This window comes from Monodelphis domestica, chromosome 6 (genome assembly GCF_027887165.1).
Source record: "Monodelphis domestica isolate mMonDom1 chromosome 6, mMonDom1.pri, whole genome shotgun sequence".
Classification (NCBI taxonomy): Eukaryota; Metazoa; Chordata; class Mammalia; order Didelphimorphia; family Didelphidae; genus Monodelphis; species Monodelphis domestica.
This window is the reverse complement of record NC_077232.1, coordinates 279,279,070-279,304,224: the sequence shown is the minus strand read 5'-3', so window position 1 is coordinate 279,304,224 and position 25,155 is coordinate 279,279,070. Positions and strand designations below refer to the sequence as shown.

The window sequence follows — 25,155 nt, the reverse complement described above, 5'->3', positions numbered from 1 at the left end:
ATGATAAGCAATCTGATGTTGATTTTATATATAAATCATGTAAAACATTTTTCTGTATTAGTCATTTTTGTGGAAGAGGTCTAAAAGAAAAAAAGAAAAGAAAGAAAATGAAATATAGTATGTTTCAGTACACATTTAGACTCCATTGGTCTTTCTCTGAAGGCTGATGGCAGTTTTCAATATGGATTTTCTTGGCTAACTGCATTGCTGAGAATAAACTAGGTCATTCATCAAAATCATTCTTGTTCATTAAAAAATATTGCTGTCACTGTGTACAGTGTTCTAGTTCTGCTCACTTCACTTTGTATCAGTTCATGTAAGTCTGTCCAGATTTAGAAAGGTAACATTTTGGGGAATAGTTTATTTCTCTCCAAAAGTCACAGAAGCAGAAGGTAACATGTTGTATATAGCAAATAGACTAATTTAACTTGAAAGACATGATTGAATATGCAGATTTTAAACAATCCGTGCCTTCTTGTGTTATACAGTTCTTCTGTGTTGTCCTTCAGTTCTGTTAATGGTAAACATTAACTAGATATCATTATAGCATAAAGATTACCCATTCTTTGTCTCTTGTTCTTACTAATATTACTGATACATCTTTTTCATTTTGGCCTTGATGAGGGGAAAGAGCCACACTGTCATCAGAGATAGGAGCAAAGGACAGGATATTGTTGGATTATGTCAAATCAACAAGCATTTATCATTTACTACATGCCAGGCAATTTGCTTAGTGCTGGGGGCACAAAGAACAGCAAAAACAAGGAATCCCTACAACCCAAAACAAAACAAAAAACTAGTCCCTGCTCCTAACAAGGGGATGCTCATCTTCTTATGCATTTCTTCAAATTTCCAATTTCCTTGTTTTTGGTCATCCCCTTGTACACACTCCCAAGGAGATAAATTGGAGATCATCTCAGTGGATGAAATAAAGGAGGCACAGTAAAGGCTTTTGCAGAAGGTGGTACTTTAATTGAGACTTGAAGGAAATCAGAGAAGCCAGGAGGCAGAGATGAGGAAAGAGAATTTCTAGAAAAAGATAGTGTAGGATTTGAGATATAGAGAAGAGCTCATGACAAGAGGTCCATGTTTTCTCAGTAAAGTATAAGGCAGGTTACTAAAAATGGGGATGGGGGTTGAAAGTTTGAGAATACAAGAGATTTGAAGTAACCTCCCTGGAGAGAGGGTTAGAGAATCAATTCAGGAGAGGTAAAATCATTGCTTGGCTATAGGGCAATATATAGGACCCAGTTCAGTTTGGGTTCATGACTTCCCTGTGTAGATAAATCTATAGTTCAGGTTTGGCAAGGCATGAAATTATTACAAGTGGGCATGGGATTTTAGAGTAGAAAACATCGTAGAATTGATGTGGTTAATAATAAGATTGCTCCAGGGGCAGTTCAGTGAAATCAGAGCAAGTGTGATGTCCTAAGAGCACCAGCCTACTTTTCCAAGCTTATTGCACATTATTGCCCATTATGCACTCCATGTCCTAGACAAACTGAATCACTAACTGTTCCCAGAACTTGATATTCTATTTTTGTTTTGCACAAGCCACTACCCTCCCCTCCCCACCTTACCTGGAATGTACTGCCAACTCAGCCTTAACTTTCAGATTCCTTATCTTTCTTCAAAGCTCAGCTCCTCTTTTACCTTTCCCTGATTTCCCCAAGTTTATGACTAGTTCTTCATGTTTTTACACACACACACACACACACACACACACACACACACACACATATATCCTATCTAGTAGATAGAAACTCAGTTGGGGCAGAGATGCCTTTTTTTACTTCAACAAGAATTTAAGTCTCTACTTTGTGCCAGTGAGGAAAACAATAAATACATATGTAACTGGAACAATAGTTTGATGTATATCTAGACTACCAAGGGTGAATACACCCATATAGCAGGTGCCAAGGACTTTTACTTTTGGGAGATGACACTTTACATTGGTGATCCTTATGGCCTGGAGCCATTTCTTTCCATTGGCTGCATAGCTGGAACTATCTACATCTCTAAATCTACTTGACAAAGGCAATCTCTCACTTGTTAAGGAAACTAAAAAGCATAAAAACAAGATAGCTTTTCCTTAATATTTTAAAATCTTAGTGCTCTCTAAAGTCAAGAATTAGCATTGTCTATAATTGAAAAATTCTGGAAGACTTTCTAGTAAGATCAGGGACAAAGGAGGCACGTCCATTTTTTATTTCTATTATTTCATCTAATTACAAAAAGTTATCAGTAGCAGTAAGTCAAGAAAAAGGGAATTGAATGAATGAGCATGGGCAAAAAGGAACCAAAGTTGTTTCTTGTTTGTAGATTACATTTTTATTTAAATTAAAGAACAATAAAGATTCAATAAAAATTAATTGAAATAAAAATACCAGAAAGCAAAATGCACATAAATTGACTTATGAATATTATTTTAAAAATCCAGAAGGAAAAGATACAAAAATTTCATTAAAAATAATTACAAATTTATACAATATTTGGGAATCTACATAGCAAGACAAATGGAACACAAAACACTCTTTATGGAATTTTAAATAGTATTAATATTCATATTTAAACCATGCCAATATAAAATAATGAATTCATTTTTATAGTAATAAAATTTATTAAAACCAAAAATGCTACCTATATTATTTATTGAGTTTCATATCAAGGAGGTTGTCTGAATAGTTCTCACTGGAGAAATAGAAAAAAGCAAGCAAGAAAATTCATTTCAAGGAAAATAAGGCCAATAATCCCTAACGAATAAGACCCTATGGCTGGCAGTATCAAATCTCAAACTATACTAAAAAGGTATAATCTTCAAAACTCATTAAAATACTGATTAAAAAATAATCTGTTCACTGGAACAGATTACGTACATCATTACTAATCTATACACAGTAGCAAAATTTGCAATAAACTTAATCATTCTAATTACTGGAATAAGGACTAAGCACTGGATTTTAAAAAACCACCAACAACTATTGAGAAACATGAAAAGCATTCTGGCAGAAATTCATTTTATCCTAGCAGCTCATACCATATACCACAGTAAAATCCAAATAGCTACTGATTCAGTTATAAATAGTTATAAACTAGAGGAGGCAGGGAAGAAGGAATTACATTTCTCAACTATGGCTAGGGAAAAATTTTTTGACTAAAGGTATAGAAAGGATCAGAGGAGGAAAAAATGTAATTCTGATGCTGCATATAACTGATAAGTTTTTGCATAAACATCAATACAATTAAAATTACAAGTGAAAATTTGAACTAGGGAGAGATCTTTGCAACAAATTTCCCTGATGAAATTTGTATATACAGATATATTGAACAAGAGTGATTTATAAGTATGTACTTGCTCCCGCACTGCCCATACGATCAACCTCTCTCTCTTTGTCCACTTCACATTGACATCTGATCACTACATGTAGTGTTGTTCTGCAATGGTGTATTTTCATGTTTTCTTAGAAGTTTGAATTTATTTCAATTCCTCTGCCACCCAAACATTCTGCAACTTCTAAGGCTTCTGGAAGTGAATACCATTGTTCTCTGTTATTGCATTTTCCTCCCCATTGGACCATTCTATTGTTTGCTCATGTGCTTCCATTAATTCATTTGTAGTTTGTTTAGAATCTTTAGAACCCTCTACTATTTGTGTCTCATATGGTTCTGTTTTTGGTTTTGCTATTTGTTCTATACTTTCTGTTTCTAAAGTATATTCTTTCCTTTCTGCTAAGTTACTTTTCTCTTGTGCAAATCATGCATGTTGCAAATCACTGTTGCTTGGATCTAATTTTTCATGTTCTTTGCTTTTAAAGTTATAATGCCCTAATAAGTTTAAGGTTTGCGTTTTACAGACTGTTGCCAGATCTGTTCCTTCCTCTTTTTGTTTCACTGTTCCAAAAATTTTCTTTTTAATCTCTTGTTACATCATTATCTAGTTGGATTTCTTCTTCTATTTGCTCTTTAGTTTTATTTTGTGCTTTTGAACCCCCAAATTCTATTTGCATGCAGTCTCCTTCCTTTTCGTTTTCCTCATTTCCTTTCCCATCTTTCATTTTGGATGTTACCCCATGCACCTGGTTTCATAACTGACTTTGTTTAGCAGCACCTGAGACTACTTGAGAATAACGTGGTTTCGCTCCTTGTTGGATGTACCTCTCCATGGTTTCTAAATTTGGTGCTTGCAATGATTTCTTGCAATTGCAATCACAACATTTTGTATTTTTTTGTGTATTGTTGCTGCTATACTTTATGTTGCTTTTTCAGGACCACTGTTTGTTATTAGCTTACACTGATTGCGCCTTTAAATAACAGTCTCGAACCATGTGACCCATTTTTCCACATAAGAAACATTTGGGTACATTTCTCCTTTGATTGTTTTGTGTGTAATTTCTTGTGGGTTTGTATGATTGAAAAGAGGCTAGATTTTTTTATTTCTTCAATTTCTTTATGTTTAATTGTGCTATTTGCCTCCTTGAGCTTGGTTTTAAGCTCTCCTATTATTTCATCCTTTCCACTAGAATTTCTTTATGACCTGTGAATATATAAGTTGCAGTTTTTCTTAAATCTTCCAGACTTAGTGTTTCCCAGTCTGGGCATTAAAGTTTAAAATATGATCTTATAGTTGTCTCCTTATGTGTTGGAGATTTTGTTCAGTTAAATTTTCAAATTCAAGCACATCCTCTGCTACTTCAATCACCCTATCGAGGAACTTTGATGGATATTCCCCACTTTCCTGTCCTAATTTCTCAAATTGTCCCCAAGTATCTGGCCTTTTTGAAAAACTTTTCATTGGCTCTAATGGATCTTCTCTGGCCTTTTTTAGATAAGGTGGGTTTGCATTATTAGCTAACTCTAAGTCTGTTCCTTCCTCTGGCCATGATGCAGAATTTGGATTCTTTCTAGTTTCATCAATGAATTGTTGTTTTTCCCTTTTTGAAAATAATTCTGAGAGAATTTCAGTGTCCTGGAAATCTGGATCATAAAGCCTAATTGCTCTTTTCATTCTTTCAAATATCTCACAGGTTCTGAAAACCAGGAAGGCATCCTTTTTTTTTTCAGACTTTCAAGGTCTGCTACTGTAAATGGCTTATGTGTTTTAATATGAATTATGCCACTGTCTGGTTGTAGGCTTGTTTGATCTCTTAGTGGCAATATTGGTATTCCACCTTCAGCCCCATCTGTCTTTCCTTGCTTAATTATATTGTTATTTTTGGGTATGTCTTGTTGTGTGTTAATATATGTGCCACTTTGTTTCTCTTCAGTCAGTTGCTTAATCATTTGCTTTAGTTGTGTCATCTCCTCCCTCATGGCTAAAATCATCACAGCTATTTCATTGTCTTTTGCTTTTTTCCCATAAATCAGATGAACACCTTTTTTAAGGGCATAGTATAATTGGATTAATAAGACTAATGCTCCAGCATATGTGGGAATGAAATCAAGCAATTTACACTTATATTCAGCCATTGAAAACTTTTGTAGATGTTAAGCAGAAAAAAAATATAATCCGTAATCTTGACAAAAAATAAGTTGTAAAACATATAAATGTCAAATCAAGCCTAGATAACCCATGGGAAATAATCGTTTCTTTGCCATCTTGTATCTTGAAAAGCCTTTTGCAATGGAAAAAAAAAATTTTAAGTCTGATCCTTTAAGAGTTGCCTCCTCCCTTCAGAAGGAGTGATTTCTTTTGGCTGTGGTATTGCCAGGCAGATTAGTTGCACTCAACACTGCTCTCAAAATGGCTGCTTTCCATAGTCACACAGGCTTTTGAAATGTATGTAGGTCCAATCTCTCTGAAACTTCTCTGAAACCTCTGACTGCCTTCTTCTTCCCAAATTCTTGACAAAATAGGTTGGAAAACCTAGTCAGCTCTGCCAAAAACTGTAATATTTACAGGGAAAATGAGGTGGGATTGAAGAACTGGGGATACTGAAGGTTTTATAACAGGGCAAGGAGGAATTGAAGGGAGAGAGGGAATATGGCTGCTGGTGAGGTAAAAGGAGAGAGATGTCCCCTGCCAAGAGGCTATATTTGAAAAATGGGGCTCCTGAGAAATGGGCCACTTGTTATAGTCTAAGGGGATGTCTTCTCTATAGATTGATGTTGCAGATACCCCAGAGTAGGTAAACACAGAACCTCCTGACAAGCATCCCCCCAGACCAAGGTCTCCCAGCAGGGGTCCAATAAGGACTATTAATAGTTGACTGGCTGTCCTGAGATTCAGCTTCCTCTATGTCCCTTGAAATATTAGTCCTCTTATCTGACTGCAATATTCAAAATAAGATAAATTTTAATTACAAATTTGGATTGGGGATATATCAGGGAAGAGGGAAGAGGGATTCCCTAGATGAGGTTTGAGTCTCTTTCAGCTTTTGAGCTGAGACCAGGCCTCACAGGCAGGTGGAGGGTTTCTCTTATTCCTGTCTATGCTATCTCTGTGCTAGCTTTTTTAATTTCAAAAGTCTTAGCAATAGATAGCAAGAAGAAGAAAAGTTCTGACCTTCAGAGCTTGTTGGGCCTTTATCTTCAGGCTGATGCCCCTGAAGACCAGCCTTACAGTTCAAACTGCTTCCCTTAAGTCCTTTTGTCGATGACATGATCACAGGAATCTAGGGAAAGCACACAATTGGGAAAATCAGGAAAACAGAGGCACTTCTATCCAGAGACAGGGAAAGAGATCTCCTTATGGTTCCAGAGCCAGGAAGGAAGTGCTAGTCACAAGACCAGCTGCCACTCCCAGTTGCCCCTTCCCCCACCAACTGTCTGTCTTGTTAATATTTTCTCTCTCTAATATTCCCACTGTTGTTTGTTCTAACTCAGTTGCAGAAAGTCCAGAACTTGACAAAGTTTTCCTTTCCAAAATCATCTTTCCTTTTTGATGTTATTTTCCTTTCCCTGCAAAAGGAAAAGAATATTACTGAAAAAAAAATAAATACATAGATAGATAGATAGATAGATAGATAGATAGATAGATTCAAAAGCATCAGGATGATGTTGGAAAATCATGTTGAAGTGAATAGATATATAATTTACATATACCTGTGTGTATACACATTAAAAAGTAATATGCCAAAGAGATTCACAGTTTTATGTAGAATCCTGTATCAGTTCATTTTATAGGGAAATAAGATTTATCAAGTTCATAAGTTATGTAAATTTTACTCTTTAGTCTGAAAAATCAATTCAGTTTTGTCTTCATCTACCCAACTCCTCACAGTTTCTATTGTATAGTAAGCACTTAGCATATTCTTTTTGATTAATTGATCATTTAAATTTTAATTTATTTTAATATTTTTTACTTTTTAAATTTTGTGTTCCAAATTCTTTTCCATCTTCCTACCTGCTCCTCTACTCACTGGAAGGCAACTAATATTCAATTAGACACGTGAAATTATGCAAAATGTACTTCCATCACCATTTCTTACAGTACAATCTGATTTTGCTCACTTTACTTTGAAACAGTTCATATGATACTTTCTAATGTTTTTCTAAAATCATCCTCCCTCACCATTTCTTACAGCACAATATGCTATAAGAAATGTTATAACTTATTCAGCTCCTCAATTTCTAATTCTTTGCCACCCCAAAAAGAGCTTTGATTTTGATGAAAGTGAGATTCAAACATTGCCCTACACCTTTCTCTCCATTTTCTCTTCTGCTGTAAAAGCTGTTCATTGTGCACCTCTTTTAGGTGAGAATATTTTCCCAATTCCTCCCTTCCTCCTCCCAGTGCATACTGCTTTCTCATCCCTTCATTCTTTTAGAGATCATTTCAACAGAGTTGACTCACTCCATGCCTTCTAACTGCCTTAACAATGATAAAGTTAGTTACATTTATCATCTTCTCATATAGGAATGTAAATAGTCTCTTATCATTTCCCTTTCATGTTTACCTTGTTATCCTTGTCTTGAGTTTTGTGTTTGAATGACACGTTTTCTATTCAGCTTTTTCATCAAGTATGTTTGAAAAATCTCCCTTTTTATTAAATAATCATTTTTCCCCTGAAAGATTATACTCAATTTTTCTGAGTAAGTAATTTTTACTTGTAATCCTAGTTCTTTTGACTTCTGGAATATCATATTCTAAGCCCTTTACTCCTTTAACTTGGAAGCCACTAAATCTTGTATATTACTGAATATGGTTCTATGGTTTTTGAATTTCTTCTTTCAAGCTGCTTGAAGTATTTTCTCTTTGACCTGGAAGCTCTGGAATTTGACTTTAATATTCCTGAGAGTTTTCATTTTGGGATCACTTTCATGAGGTGATTGGTGTATTCTTTCAATTTTTACTTCATCCTCTGGATTTAAGATATTGGGAGCAGTTTTACTTAATTTCTTAAAACATGATATCGAGGCTTTTTCTTTGATCATAGATTCCCAGGTAGTTCAGAAATTCTTAAATGATCTCTCCTTTATCCATTTCCAGGTAAGCTGTTTTCCTGACAAGATATTTTACATGTTCTTCTATTTTTTAATTCTCTTGACTTTTTCTTATTATTTGTTGGTGTTTCATGGAGTCATTATCTTCCATTTGCCAATTTCTAATTTTTAAAAAATTATTTTCTTCAGTGAGATTTTGGATCTCCCTTTATATTTGGTCAATTCTGCTTTTTAAGTCATTATTTTCTAAAGTTTTTTTCCCCTTTTTAAAAAACCAATCTGTTAATTCTCTTTTCATAATTTTCTTGCATCATTCATTTCTTTTTCTAATTTTTCCTTTTCCCCTGTCTTTAACTCTTCCAGGAATTCCTATTGGACTTGGATCCAATTAGCATTTTTCTTTCAGAGTTTGTGTTATCTTCTTCTGAATTTATGCCTTTGTCTCCCCTGACACAGTAGTAGATTTTTATGGCCAAGTTTTTTGCTTTGGTGGTTTTGTTCACTCATTTTTCTAGTCCATTTCTTGATTTTTTTAAACCCATACCGTCCATCTTAAAATCAACACTCTGTAGTAGTTCCAAGGCAGATGTGTGGTAAGAACATACTATTGTATTTGTATTGTATTATTATATGTTGTTTACAAGAAACACACTCAAAAAAGAAAGATGCATATAGAGTTAAAATGGCCTGGAGAAGAAGCAGTTGCACTTTAGCTGAAATTTTAAAAGGCAAGAGGTAGCAATCATAAACTCAGACAAAGATAAAGAAAAAACAGACCTAATTAAAAGAAATAATAAACTAAGCAACATTTTCCTAAAAGATGCCATAGACAATGAACTAATATCAATGATAAATATACATGCATCAAATGGAATAACATATACGTTTGTAATTTTTTTAATGATTTTTCCAGTTACTTGTAATAACAATTTTTAACATACATTTTCCAAAATTATGAGATCTGAATTGTCTCTCTCCCTCCTTTCCCTACCCAACTCCCAGAGGTGATATGCAATTTAATCTGAGTTTAACATGAATTACTATAACATATAAATTCTTAAAGGAAAACTTAAATGAATTACAAGAAGAAATACATACTAAAACTATTATAGTAGTGGACTTCAATTTACAACTCTAAGACCTAGATAAATCAAACCAAAAAGTAAATGAGAAAGAAGTTGAAGATCTAAAAAGAATTTCAGAAGATAGATATGATAGGCCTCTGTAGAATATCAAATGGGAATAGTAACGCACATATCAATTTCTCTGCTGTGCTTGGCACATTCACACACACACACACACACACACACACACACACACAAATAACCGTATGTTAGGGCATAAAAATTTACAAATGCAGAAAAGCAGAAATATTAAATGTATTTTGCTGACAATGCAACAAAAATTATATTCAATAAAGGGCTTTTGAGGCAAAGATGAAATATTAGTTGGAAACTAACTAATCCTAAAGAATGGGTGAGTCAAAGAGCATAATAAAACAACAAACCAAAATCTGTAGAGTGCAGCCAAAACAGTAATTAAGGGGAAATTTTTATTTCTAAAATAGAGAGAGCAGAGCAACACATTAGGCATTCAACAAAAATAACTTGAAAAAGAACAAATTAAGAACCTTCCACTAAACATCAATAAGCTAATAGGGCCAACTTATTGGGCACCCTCCACCTTTGCAGCAGCTGGTGAAGATTTGGACTCAGGGCATATTAGCTCAGTAGGTCAACTAAACTAGTCTATTCCAGTATACAAGCAGAACAGAGAATAAAACTAAGATTCCCTTCAGGGAAGAATAGTTCAAACACTCAGATCCAATAAACAAACAAAGGAGTGAGTATTACAGTCCACTAGGAGGGAGGGAAAATGAGTAAACAGCAAGAGATTTTTAAAAAGGAAGTTACATTTGGAAACTTATATGGAGATAAAGAACAGAACCAACAGAGGAGGACAGGACCCAAAGATCATCAAGCAAACCCCACCCCCAAAATCCAGGGAATTGGACTCAGGCTCTTGAAGAGCTCAAAAAAGAATTAAAAAATATATCTTAGCCAATTGTTGCCTATGGCATCCTCCTTTCTGTTTGCAAAATGAATCAGATATCTGTTGACTAAAATGCTTTCAGATTCTTTTTGGTATCCTTAATGTTATCCTTTGGTTAATTAAAGTTCATGTTGATGTCATTCTTTTTGTCTCCTTTCCATTTTTAGCAGTCATTTGCTTAAATAGCTTAGGGTTAAGTTATTTCAATTTTATAGCTTCACTTTTTTCATTATGCTTTTGCTTTTTAAAAAAATTAATTCTAATCTTAGTTCTAATGCACAGTCTTTACATTTGTATTACAACAATTGTGGCCAAATATGGCATAAAATTATGTCTGTGGTTTCCTCTGGGCATCTGATGAAATCTACTATGCCCATTCCTTTGACTTCTTTAGGAAAACCTGTATTATCTCTTCTCTTCTCTAGCATGGCTATCACCTTTGGAGACAGTTCCTAATCACTTACCTGATTGTTGTAGTAGTCTGGTTCCCTTTCTCAAACCTTTCCCTACCACAGTTCATCCACCACTTAGCTGTCAAACTGATCTTTCTAAAGCACAGGCATGATCATATTATCTCCATGTGTAATAAACTTCAGTGACTTCTTATTACCTTCAAAATCAAATATAAAATCTTCTGCCTTTTAAAGTTCTTCAAAGACCTTTGCAGTCTTCTTACACCTTATTTCCCTCCAAGGACTTTGTAAACCAAAGACACTGGACGCCTTGCTGTTTCTTGTACAAAATATTCTCTCTCTACACCCCGTGCATTTTTCTCTTGTTTTAATTAAAATTTTAAAAAGCAAAAACATATCTCTTTTCCACTCACCATCTCCTTCCATTGAGAAATAAAGAAAAACAAAACCCTCATTACAAGCATATGTAGTCAAGCAGAACAAATTCCATATTGGCTATGTCCCAAAAAAGGGTATCAATCTAACTGAGTCCACCACACTGAACCATTAATACTCAAAGGACAACAGAGTATTTAGTTTCTATTATCTTATTTATTGCCCTCGAATTCTGTACTAACCTATAGGAACGATCAGGTTTGGGGAATATTGTGAAAAGACATATAGGGTTCGATAAGGCCATTTTTTTCCTTTTTTTTCTTAAACATTATTTTATTTGGTCATTTCTGAACATTATTCATTGGAGACAAAGATCATTTTCTTTTCCCCCACCTATCCCATAGCTGACGTGCAATTCCACTGGGTATCATGTGTTCTTGATTCGAACCCATTTCCATGTTGTGGGTATTTGCATTAGAGTGTCCATTTAGAGTCTCTCCTCAGACATGTCCCCTCAACCCCTGTAGTCAAGCAGTTGCTTTTCATTGGTGTTTTTACTCCCACCGTTTGTCCTCTGCTTGTGGATAGTGTTTTTTCTCATAGATGCCTGCAAACTGTTTAGGAATATTGCATTGACACTAATGGAGGAGTCCATTACATCTGTGTACAATGTTCTCCTGGTTCTGCTCCTTTCACTCTGCATCACTCCCTGGAGGTTGTTCCAGTCTCCATGGAATTCCTCCACTTTATTATTCCTTTGAGCACAATTGTATTCCATCACCAACATATACCACAATTTGTTCAGCCATTCTCCAATTGAAGGGCATCCCCTTATTTTCCAACTTTTTACCACCACAAAGAGCACAGCTATGAATATTCTTGTACAAGTCTTTTTCCTTATTATCTCTTTGGGGTAAAAACGCTATGGCTGGATCAAAGGGCAGACAGTGTTTTATTGCCCTTTGGCCATAGTTCCAAATTGCCCTCAAGAATGGTTGGATCAATTCACAACTCCACCGACTTTGCCACACCCCCTCCAGCATTCATTACTTTCCATTGCTATCAATCTGCTAAGTGTGAGGTGATACCTCAGAGTTGTATTGATTTGCATTTCCCTGATTATAAGAGATTTAGAACATTTTCCATGTGCTTATTAATAGTTTTGATTTCTTTAACTGAAAACGCCTATTCATGTCCCTTGCTCATTTATCAATTGGTGAATGGCTTGATTTTTGTACAATTGGTTTAGCTCTTTATAAATTTGAGTAATTAGAACTTTGTCAGAGGTTTATGTAATGAAGATTTTTTACCAATTTGTTGCTTCCCTTCTAATTTTGGTTGCATTGGTTTTGTTTGTGCAAAAACTTTTTAATTTCATGTAATCAGAATTATTGATTTTATATTTTGTGATTTTTTTTCCAGCTCTTGCTTGGTTTTAAAGTCTTTCCTTTACCAAAGATCTGACAAGTATTCTATTCTGTGTTCACCTAATTTGCTTATAGTTTCCTTTTTTATATTCAGGTCATTCACCCATTCTGAGTTTATCTTGGTGTAGGGTGTGAGATGTTGATCCAAGTCTAATCTCTCCCATACTGTTTTCCAATTTTACCAGCAGTTTTTATCAAATAATGGGTTTTGGTCCCAAATACTGGGAAGATTGGGCTTATCATAGACTGTCTTGTCCCCTAATCTATTCCACTGATCATCCTTTTTTGTCTCTTAGCCAGTACCAAATTGTTTTGATCACCACTGCTTAATAGTATAGTTTGACTGACCTCTGAGACTGCAAGTCCTCCTTCCTTTGCATTTTTTTTTCGTGATTTCCCTGGATATCCTTGATCTTTTCTTCTTCCAAATGAAATTTGTTATAGTTTTTTCTAATTCAGAAAAAGAATTTTTTGGTACTTCAATGGGCATGGCACTAAATAAGTAAATTAATTTGGGCAGAATTGTCATTTTTATTATGTTAGCTCGTCCTACCCATGAGCAATCAAATGTTTTTCCAATTGTATAGATCTAGTTTTAAGTGTGATCAGAATATTTTGTAGTTGTGTTCATATAGTTCCTGTGTTTGTTTCGGCAGATAGATTCCTAAGTATTTTATATTGTCTAGGGTGATTCTAAATGGAATTCCTCTTTCTAATTCGTGCTGCTGAAATGGGCTGGAGATATATAGAAATGCTGATGACATGCAGGTTTATTTTGTATTCTGCAACTTTTCCAAAGTTGTTGATTATTTCGAGTAACTTTTTGGTTGATTCTCTAGGATTCCTTAAGTAAACCATCATATCATCCACAAAGAATGATAGCTTGGTTTCCTCATTGCCAATTTTAATACCTTCAATTTCTTTTTCTTCTCTAATTGCTACTGCTAGTGTTTCTTGTAAAATGTTAAATAATAGAGGTGATAATGGGCATCCTTGTTTCACTCCTGATCTTATTAGGAAGGCTTCTAGTTTATCCCCATTGCAGATGATGTTTGCTAATGGTTTTAAATATATACTGTCTATCATTTTTAGGAAAAGCCCTTCTATTCCTATACTTTCTAGTGTTTTCAACAGGAATGGGTGTTATGTTTTATCAAAGGCTTTTTCTGCATCTATTGAGATAATCTTGATTTTTTTCGGTTTGCTTGTTAATATGGTCAATTATGTAGATGGTTTTCCTAATATTGAACCATCCTTGCATTCCTAGTATGAATCCTACCTGGTCATAGTGAATAACCCTTGTGATGACTTGCTGGAGTCTTTTTGCTAGTATTTTATTTCAGATTTTTGCATCTATGTTCATTAGGGAGATTGGTCTATATTTTTCTTTCTCTGTTTTTGACCTGCCTGGTTTTAGGATCAGTACCATATTTGGGTCATAAAATGAATTTGGTAGAACTCCTTTTTTGCTTATTCTGTCAAATAGTTTGTATAATATTGGGATTAGTTGTTCTTTGAATGTTTGATAGAATTCATTTGTGAATCCATCTGGACCTGGGGATTTTTTTCTTTGAGAGTTCTTTGATGGCTTATTCAATTTCTTTTTCTGATATGGCATTGTTTAGATAATCTATTTCTTCCTCTGTTAGTCTAGGCAATTTATATTTTTGTAAGTATTCATTCATATCACTTGGATTGCCATATTTGTTGTCATATAATTGGGCATAATAGTTTTTAATGATTGTCTTAATTTCGCCCTCATTAGAGGCAAAGTCTCACTTTTCATCTTGGATACTGTCAATTTGGTTTTCTTCTTTCCTTTTTTTAATTAAACTGATCAGTACTTTGTGTATTTTATTTGTTTTTTCAAAGTGCCAGTTCCTAATCTTATTTATTAAATCAATAGTTCTTTGATTTTCAATTTTATTAATTTCTCCTTTGAGTTTTAGGATCTCTAATTTAGTCTTCATCTGAGGATTTTTAATTTGTTCTCTTTCTGGTTTTTTAATTTGCATTCCCAATTCATTGACCTCTGCCTTCCCTAATTTTGTTAATATATGAACTCAAGGATATAAATTTCCCCCTGAGTACTGCTTTGGCTGCATCCCATAGGTTTAGAAAGGATATCTCATCATTGTCATTTTCTTCAATGAAATTATTGTTTCTATGATTTGTTCTTTGACTAACTGGTTTTGGTGAATCGTATTGTTCAATTTGCAATTAATTTTTTTATTTACCTCTTCATTTACTCTTGCTAATTATTATTTTCATTGCATTGTGATCTGAGGTTTCATTTATTATTTCTGTTCTTTTGCACTAGTTTGAAATGTTTTTATGCCTTAATACATGGTCAATTTTTGTGAATGTACCATGTGCAGCTGAAAAGAAGGTATATTCCTTTTTGTCCCTATTTATTTTTCTCCACATATCTACTAACTAATTTTTCTAAGATTTCATTCACTTATCTTACCTCTTTCTTATTTATTTTTTGGTTTGATTTATCTAGTTCAGATAGAGGAAGGTTCAGGTCTCCCACTAGTATAGTTTTTCTATCTATATCGAGTACTGATATTTCCTCATTGTCTATATTGCCTTTTATCAGGATGTAATTACCTTCCCTATCTCTTTTAACTAGATTTATTTTTACTCTGGCTTTGTCAGATATCATGATTGCGACTCCTGCCTTCTTTTTCTCAGTTGATGCCCAATAGGTTTGGCTCCATTCTCTTACTATCACTCTATGCGTATCTACCTTCCTCGTGTGTGTTTCTTGTAGACAGCATATGGTAGGGTTTTGGATTCTAATCCACTCTGCTCTTCGCTTGCATTTTATGGGTGAGTTCATTCCATTCACATTCAGAGTTCTGATTACCAGCTGTGTATTTCCCAGCATTTTGATTCTACACCTAGTCCTGCCTTTTTTTATTTCACTATTTCCTTCTACAACAATGTTTGTTTTTAAACAATCCCCCTAGATTCCCACCCTTATTTTACTTCCCTTTCTATCCCCCTCCCTTCTTATTCCCCCCCTTATTTTCTTTGCAGTCTTTTTAAAACTATCCCCCCCCACCCTCTCTCTCCCTTAAACAGCTTCCCTCCCCACCAGTCCGTTTGTTACCCTTCTACTCCCTTATAGGGCATGAATCTATTCTCTGCATCCAATGGATTGGATTGTTCTTCCCTCTTTGGGTCAATTTCAATGCATGTTCAAGTTGAGTATTTCCCATCTCCAACCTCTATACCCTTCCAGTGTATTGATGTTCTCCCCCCTCCTGCCATGAGCATCTTTGTGACATATAAATTTACCCCCTTTTGTTTCTTTTCCCACTTCTTTTAGTATTAACCTCTTTTTTAGCTCTAGTTATATATATGTATATATACACACATGTATATGTATTTATGCATATATATACACACATGTATGTGTATTTATGCATATATATACACATGTATATGTATTTATGCATATATATACATATATATATATATACCTATTCATCTCTTGTTATTTCATCCTATACAGTTTGTCACTGTTCCCTCTAAGTGTAATTCTTCTAGCTGCCCAGGTGATGACAGTTTTTAAGAGTTACCAATGACCTATTTTTCTTATAAGGATACATATCATTTTAACTTATTGAATCTCTTTAAAAAAGTTTTTCTTGTTTTCTTTGTTTTTTGTTTTTTCTTTTTGTTTTTTTTTTCTTTTCTCCCTCTTTTTTAATTACCTTTTGCTGATTCTCTTGAGTTCTGTGCTTGGACATCAAACTTTCTGTTCAGGTCTGGTCTTTTCTTTACAAATTCTTGGAATTCTTCTATTCTGTTGAATGACCATACTTTCCCCTGAAAGAATATAGTCAGTTTTGCTGGGTAATTCTTGGTTTTAGACCTAGTTCCCTTGCTTTCTGGAATATCATATTCCATGCCTCGGTCCTTCAGTGTAGATGCAGCCAGATCCTGTGTTATCCTCACTGTGGTTCCATGGTATCTGAATAACTTCTTGGCAGTTTGTAATATTTGTAATTAGGTCTGATAGTTCTTGAATTTGGCTATAACATTCCTGGGTGTTGTCAGTTGGGGATTATGTACAGGAGGTGATCTGTAAATTGTTTCAATCTCCACTTTTCCCTCTTGTCCTAGAATATTGGGGCAGTTTTCTTGAATAATTTCCTGTAGTATTATGTCCAAGCTTTTTCTTTTGTCATGGTATTCTGGTAGACCAATGATTCTTAAATTGTCTCTCCTCGAACAATTTTCTAAATCTTCTGTTTTGTGAATGAGATGTTTCATATTTTCCTCAATTTTTTCATTCTTTTGGTTTTGTTTTATAGTGTCCTGCTGCCTTATGAGGTCACTTAATTCTAGTTGTTGTATCCTGGTTCTTAAAGACTAGATTTCAGCCCTGACTTTTTGGTCATCCTTCTCCTTCTGCTTTTATTTTCCTTGGAGGTCATATTTTATCCTCTTTACTTCATCTTTCATCTCGTTTGTCTCATCTTTCATCTTCTTTGCCTCATCTTTCTTCTCCTTTGCCTCATTTTCAAACTGGTTGATTTTGGCTTTCAGGACACTATTTTCTGTTTCCAGATGACTTATCTTAGTTTTTAAGTTCTTTTCCCAATTGTCTTCAGCCTCTCTTATTTGTGTTTTGAATTGCATTTTGAGTTCTTCCAAAGCCTGTATCCAATTCCCTAGGATTGGATTGCTGATTTATCATTTGATGATCCCTCCTCCTCTGTTCCGTTTGATCTTTGTTCATTGCCTGTATAGAAGCTGTCTATTGTAATTTATTTCTTCTTTTCCTGTTGTTTGCTCATATTTACCCCTTCTGTACTCACCATATTTGTCTGTGCTCTTGCTCCTCTCATTTTTTTTTGGTTCTGGGGTTTTCTGTCAGTCTACCCTCTTGCAGCTTTGACAGAAGATCTCTCTGTGTACTCTGTGGGGGAGGGGTGTTGGAGCTTGGGATTCCCTGACCTCTGAAGGCTTTTGATGGGATTAAGTTCAACTGTGTTGGGCTGGATGTGCCCTGAGGCCAAAACCTCCTGGAAGGCTAGAGCAATGTGGAGGGTCTCTGTGGCTGCAACTAGGCTGCCAGCTCTTTGCTCCCTCTCCAGCTCCTTCCCCACTGCCTGTGTTTGATGCTCTGGACCTAGCACAGCCCTGCCCCCAAGGTACACCCTCCAGATAAGCACCTTTTCCCACCCAGAGGATCCCGCTGCCCCTGGAGGTTTAGCACTCTAGGTTGGGGGAGGGGGCGGTCCTGGGACTTTCCTTCTGTCTTCCCCTTAAACCTGAGTGTTCTCAAATTCCAGCTTTTAGGGAGCATACCTTTTGGATTGAGTCCAGCAGGAGGATTCCTTGGCTCTGTCTTATTGTTAGGTTTGATTTTCAGTCCCCAAGGAGCATTCAGTTTGTAATTGGTAAGGAAGGGTTTTCAGAGGTCTGATCTTTTGCTGCTTCTATGCTGCCATCTTATCTTTCTAATCTTCTATCCTTAAGATTTGCATCTTAATCACAATTTTCCCTTTTTGTACTTCAAGACTCAAACCAAATATAACAATTAAATCCCTCCTAAAGAGATTGACTCCCTCTTTGGGGATATATAACAGTTTCTCATTTACTTCTTTCTGATTATATTCTAATTTAGTTAACTCTATGGTACAGGAAAAGTTTCTTACTTAACTCCTGCAATCTTCAATTTATCTTTTGTTAGTGCCACTCCAGATGGAATGGTTGATAGGGAGGACTGGGTGGCTCCTGTATCTTCAAAGAAAATTACTTCTCGGGGGCAGCTGGGTAGCTCAGTGGATTAAGAGCCAGGCCTAGAGACAGGAGGTCCTAGCTTCAAATCTGGCCTCAGCCACTTCCTAGCTGTGTGACCCTGGGCAAGCCACTTGACCCCCATTGCCTAGCCCTTACCACTCTTCTGCCTTGGAGCCAATACGCAGTATTGACTCCAAGACGGAAGATAAGGGTTTTAAAAAAAAAAGAAAATTACTTCTTCCCTATTTGGCCAGACCCTTAAATTTATCAAGAGTTCTGGGCAGGGGGCCATACAAAAGAACTCCTGACTTCCCTAATCCTCCAATTCCATCAAGAAGAGCATCTTGGTCTCCTCCTTATCAACTGGACAATATCTCTGCATGTGTCCCACTTTTCCACACTTGAAGCAAGTGAGCAGTTTTCTTTTCTTGTTTTTCCCTTTTATTTCCCATTTGTCCTGCTCCCCATCATTCAGGGCTCTTGAACACTTTAGATTCCCTGATACCTCTGGTTTCAGCCTCAATATGGATTACTAACCCTACTTCTACTGTTATTTTCTTCATGATCTCATTAACAGTGATCACCATAATCTTAGCTTTTTTCTTTTGTTCCTCATCTTCCCTTTGTACAAATCCCTTTTATGACTCCCTAATAAGTTTTTCTAGGGACTTACTGCCCCATCCCTCTATCTTTATTAAATTTTTATTGATATCAGGCTAAGCCTTGCTCACAAAATGTAATTTAAGGAGTCCCTGTGCAAAGTGAGTCTCAGTATCCATGCCCCCATCCCTATGCATTTGTTATTTCAGTCTCTCCAAAAAGGAAGAGGGGAGATTCATATTTCCCCTGTTGTACTTCAAATGCTTTCTTCAAATTCTGGTTCTTAGAACTGTATTTTTAATTCCCTGTATGATCAGTTCTCTCAGATCCTCTATATTATTTGTTATTCTCCTGTTGGAGTCTGCAGTGGGAAATTTCAAAACAGCAGGAAAAACCAACCTTCCTTGGCAGCCCATTAAATTTGCTCTCTCTTTCCCCCAGAAAATAAGATATTCATTATTCCCTCCAAAAACAGAGACTGGGTCCTAGAAATTGATCAAATTGCTATTTTAGGCCTATCAGACCTTCTATGAGGAACTTTATTTCTCTTTTTAAATTTTCTAAATTCTGGAGGAGGCAAAGCCAAGATGATGGCTTAGTAGCAGTGAAAGCTGAAACCTCTCTGACAATCCTTCCAACCCAATCTTTTAAAGAGTGCCTCAAAACAACAGGAGTCAAAAACCAACAACAAGATGGAATGAGAGGGCTCACCCACAGTATGCAGCCTGAAAAGTAGGCAGAGAGAGAGTTGATTTTCACAGGATGAGGGGGAACTGGAAGTAAAACTGCACACAGAGGAGTGCTGGACAAACACCACCACCCCCTACTTACTATGCCAGATTCTGGGCATAGGTCAACTCAGAATCCCAGGACCCTGGCTACACCAACAAAGGAGCACCCAAGACCCACCCCTTGAAGTCCCAGGTGCTAGCACTTGCCCTGCAGTTAGAACCAGAAGTCCATCACACTGGACCCTTTCAAGCCTGCACTGCTGAGGTGAAGACCTAGCCCCAGGACAAAATAGCTCACAATGCTGATATCTGCAAGCCAGCAGCAGAAGAAAAAGAACCAGCAGCTTTCATAATTTCCAGTCCACAGGCAAAAAAAGGCTGGGAAAATGAGCAAACAGGAAAAGAAACTCCTAATCCTAAAAAATTTCTGTGACAACAAAGAGCAAAGTGCTTTCACAGAATCAACAGGGGATTGTGAGATCCTAGCAATCACATACAAAACTTCAAAGAAAAATAGAAATTGGTCTCAAGCACTGAAAGAACTCAAAAAGGAGTTCAAAGCTCAAATAAGACCAGTTGAAGCAAAATGGGGAAAAGAAATGAAAATTATGCCAAAAGAAAATAACTTAAAAAACAAAATTGGTCAACTGGAAAAAGGGGTGCAAAAATCCAGTGAAGAAAAGAGTTCTATGTAAAGTAGATTGTACCAAGTGGAAAAGGAAGCTCAAAAGATCATGGAAGAAATTTAGTCTTTAAAAATTTTTAACGTCTGAACTAGTAAGAGGGGTATCCATATACCTAATATCACCCCCTCCCAGAGGAACCTCCCTTAATGGGAAAATTTTCTCATTTGTCTTTTTCTAAGCATTCTCTTCTTTAAGAAATGGGAGCTGCTACTTCCAGGTAATCATGGCTGCAATCTAGACGCCACATGCTTCCTCTCCCCGGCACCAAACGAAATAAACTACATCAAAGGAGCATAAAAATCACCTTTGGCGGAACAGGACTCCCCAGTATCCCACAGAGGTGAAGGTATGTGGGGCTTGAACATTTCCACACTATAATAAGAAGGAGGAAAAGCTTGCACAGAAACGTGAACTGAGCCGCCCTTCCACCACCCCACCTCCCCCACCAAACCAGAGTGAGCTACCTGAGCGCTCACCAGGACAGCAAGTGAATGGGGAATGTCTCTGTCTGGGGGGGGGGCACTCCAGGGTCCTTGGGATCTGGGGACTGCCAGGAAAAACTTCTCAGGGCGGTTTCACAGGAGAACCCGGCGCTGAGCAGGGGGTTCCGCGGAGCTGTACTTGGGGCGGTTGCGCTGAACATCTGGGCAGAGCTAAACACCAGGGGTGGACCACACGCTGATTATCTGGGAGAAGCAGAACACCTGGGCAGTTTGGCTGTGATCAGGGCCCCAGGGCTCTAAGAAACCTCGGAGGCTGGGAAGAACTAGTCTGAGACAATCTAAATTCACAGAAAAACCGCCCATATCACCCAGACCCCAGACCAAAAAGGAAAGGGGAATAAAACCACCAAAGGGATGGCTCACATGGCCCAAAATCAAGCCTCCAGGAAGAAAGGGATAAAGGTGACTATTGAAAACTTTTATGGTGGAAGTACCCAAGGAAGAGAAGAGAATGAGGAGGAAATCCAAAAAAATTCAGAACACGCCTCCCAAAATGGAAACTATCAACAAGCTCTGGAAGATCTCAAACTGGAACTTATCCAAAAGATGGAAACCTGGAAAGAAAAATGGGAGAAAGAGATCAGCAGTCTGACAGATAAGACTACTCAATTGGAAAAAGAGCTCGAAGCATCCAATAGAAGGGCAGACAAAGCTGAAAAGCAAAACCAATCCCTAAAGACCAGAATTAAGCACTCGAAGAAAGTGGGATCATAAAAAAGCAAGAATCAATAAAGCAAACCCAAAAAATTAATGAATTAGAAGAAAACATAAAATATCTCACTGAGAAGGTCACAGATCTGGAAAACAGAGGGAGAAGAGAAAACCTCCGAATTATTGGTCTCCCAGAAAAACCAGAGATAAACAATAAACTTGATATTATTCTACAGGAAATTATAAAAGAAAATTTCCCCTACATTCTGGAGCAAGGGGGCAAAATAGAAATAGAAAGGATTCATAGAACACCATCATAGAACACTAAATTCCCAAAAGACAACCCCTAGGAATGTAATTGCCAAATTCAAGAGCTTCCAAGAAAAGGAGAAAATCCTACAAGAAGCCAAGAAGAAGAGCTTCAGATATAAGGGGGATCCCATAAGGATCACACAGGATTTAGCGGCTAACACACTAAGAGACCGCAAAGCATGGAACACGATATTTAGAAAGGCAAGAGAGCTGGGTCTCCAACCAAGAATCAACTACCCAGCAAAACTGACTATATACTTCCAGGGGAAAGTATGGGCATTCAACAAAATAGAAGATTTCCAAGCATTTGCTAAGAAAAGACCAGAACTTAGTGGAAAATTTGATATCCAAGCACAGAAAGCAAGAGAAACATGAAAAGGTAAATATGAAAGAAAGGGAAAAGGAGATAAATCTTATCTTTTTCTTTAGGTCAAACTCTCTTCTATAAGGACTACATTTACATCAAATTATATATATTAATATGTGGGGAAAATGTTTTGTGTAACTCTCAAAAATTGTAGCATCATAAGAGTAGTTAGAAGAAACATGCATAGGGAAAGATTGGGGCATTAAGAAGATTTGGGGAAAGTGGGGGCAAAGAAAGGAAAAGGAGGGGGGGAACCGTCGATAATACTAAGATTTACTTCAAGAAATAGGGGGGGACTTAATAGAATAATCTTTCCCATATAAAAATACACATGGGAAGGGGAGGAGAAGAACTCTCATATGAGAAGGAGAGTAAGAGAGCATGAAGTGGAATTACTTAAACCTTACTCTCAGTGAAATCAACACTGAGAGGGAAGAACATCCAGATCCAGTGGGATCCTGAATTCTATCTTATCCATTAGTGCAAGAAAGAAAGGAAAATTAGGGGGGGGATTATAAAAAGGGAGGGAAGGAGAGGGGGGAGGGGAAGGGAGCATAAAAATGGAGAGGCTAGAAAGGGAAGCATCTCAAGGGAGGGGACTAGGGGGACTGACCAAAAGTAAATCACTGGTTCAAAAGGAGATAGCTGAAGAAGAAAGGTCAGAACTAGGGGAAGATATCAAAATGCCAGCGAATCCACAAATGACAATCATAACTTTGAACATGAATGGGATGAACTCACCCATAAAACGTAGACAAATAGCAGATTGGATTAGAACCCAAAACCCTACCATATGTTGTCTTCAACAAACACATATGAGGCGGGTTGACACTCACAAGGTTAGAATTAGAGGTTGGAGTAAGACCTTTTGGGCCTCAACTGATAGAAAGAAGGCAGGAGTTGCAATCATGATATCTGACAAAGCCATAGCACAAATAGACCTGATCAAAAGGGATAGGGAAGGTAAATATATTCTGTTAAAAGGGAGTATAGACAATGAGGAAATATCACTAATCAACATGTATGCACCAAATGGTATAGCATCCAAATTTTTAATAGAGAAACTAGGAGAATTGAAGGAGGATATAGACAGTGAAACCATATTAGTGGGAGACTTGAACCAACCACTATCAAATTTAGATAAATCAAACCAAAAAATAAACAAGAAAGAGGTAAAAGAGGTGAATCAAATTTTAGAAAAATTAGAATTAATAGACATATGGAGAAAAATAAATAGGGACAAAAAGGAATACACCTTCTTTTCAGCACCACATGGCACATTCACAAAAATAGATCATATACTAGGTCACAGAAACATGGCACTCAAATGCAGAAAAACAGAAATAATAACTGCAGCCTTTTCAGATCACAAGGCAATAAAAATATTGATCGGTAAGGGTACATGGAGAGCCAAATCAAAAATTAATTGGAAATATCATACTCCAAAATCGGATAGTTAAAGAAGAAATCATAGAAACAATTAATAATTTCGTTGAAGAAAATGACAATGGCGAGACATCCTTTCAAACCTTATGGGATGCAGCCAAGGCAGTACTTAGAGGAAAATTCATATCCCTGAGTGCATATATTAACAAATTAGGGAGGACAGAGATCAAGGAATTGGAAATGCAAATTAAAAAACTTGAGAACGAACAAATTAAAAACCCAGAAGAAAACCAAACTAGAGATCCTAAAAATTAAGGGAGAAATTAATAAAATCGAAAGTGACAGAACTATTGAGCTAATAAACAAGACTAGAAGCTGGTACTTTGAAAAAACAGACAAAATAGACAAAGTACTGGTTAATCTAATTAAAAAAAGGAAAGAAGGAAGGTAAATTAACAGCATCAAGGAGGAAAAGGGGAATCTCACCTCTGATGAAGAGGAAATTAAGGCAATCATTAAAAACTACTTTGCCTAACTATATGGCAATAAATATACCAACCTAGGGGATATGGATGAATATTTACAAAAATATAAATTGCCTAGACTAACAGAAGAAGAAATAGATTTCTTAAATAATCCCATATCAGAAAAAGAAACCCAACAGGCCATCAAAGAACTTCCTAAGAAAAAATCCCCAGGGCCTGACGGATTCACCAGTGAATTCTATCAAATATTCAAAGAACAGCTAACTCCAATACTATACAAACTATTTGACATAATAAGCTAAGAGGGAGTTCTACCAAACTCCTTTTATGACACAAACATGGTACTAATTCCAAAACCAGGCAGGCCAAAAACAGAGAAAGAAAATTATAGACCAATCTCCCTAATGAATATAGATGCAAAAATCTTAAATAGGATACTAGCAAAAAGACTCCAGCAAGTGATCAGAAGGGTCATCCACCATGATCAAGTAGGATTTATACCAGGAATGCAGGGCTGGTTCAATATTAGGAAAACTATCCACATAATTGACCACATCAACAAGCAAACGAACAAGAACCACATGATTATCTCAATAGACGCAGAAAAAGCATTTGATAAAATACAACACCCATTCCTACTAAAAACACTAGAAAGCATAGGAATAGAAGGGTTGTTCCTAAAAATAATAAACAGTATATATCTAAAACCATCAACTAATATCATCTGCAATGGGGATAAACGAAATCCATTTCCATTAAGATCAGGAGTGAAACAAGGATGCCCATTATCACCTCTGTTATTTGACATTGTATTAGAAACACTAGCAGTAGCAATTAGAGAAGAAAAAGAAATTGAAGGCATTAAAATAGGCAAGGAGGAGACCAAATTATCGCTCTTTACAGATGACATGATTGTCTACTTAAAGAATACTAGAGATTCAACCAAAAAGCTAATCGAAATAATCAACAACTTTAGCAAAATTTCAGGATACAAAATAAACCCACATAAGTCATCAGCATTT

The 25,155-nt window shown here is 36.3% G+C and overlaps 1 protein-coding gene across 4 annotated transcripts in view; it reads left to right on the top strand.

Annotated features, from left to right (window-relative positions):
- ART3 (ADP-ribosyltransferase 3 (inactive)) overlaps positions 1–25,155 on the top strand; it is a 194,442-nt gene that overhangs the window by 9,738 nt on the left and 159,549 nt on the right. The gene's annotated exons all lie outside the window — the stretch shown is intronic.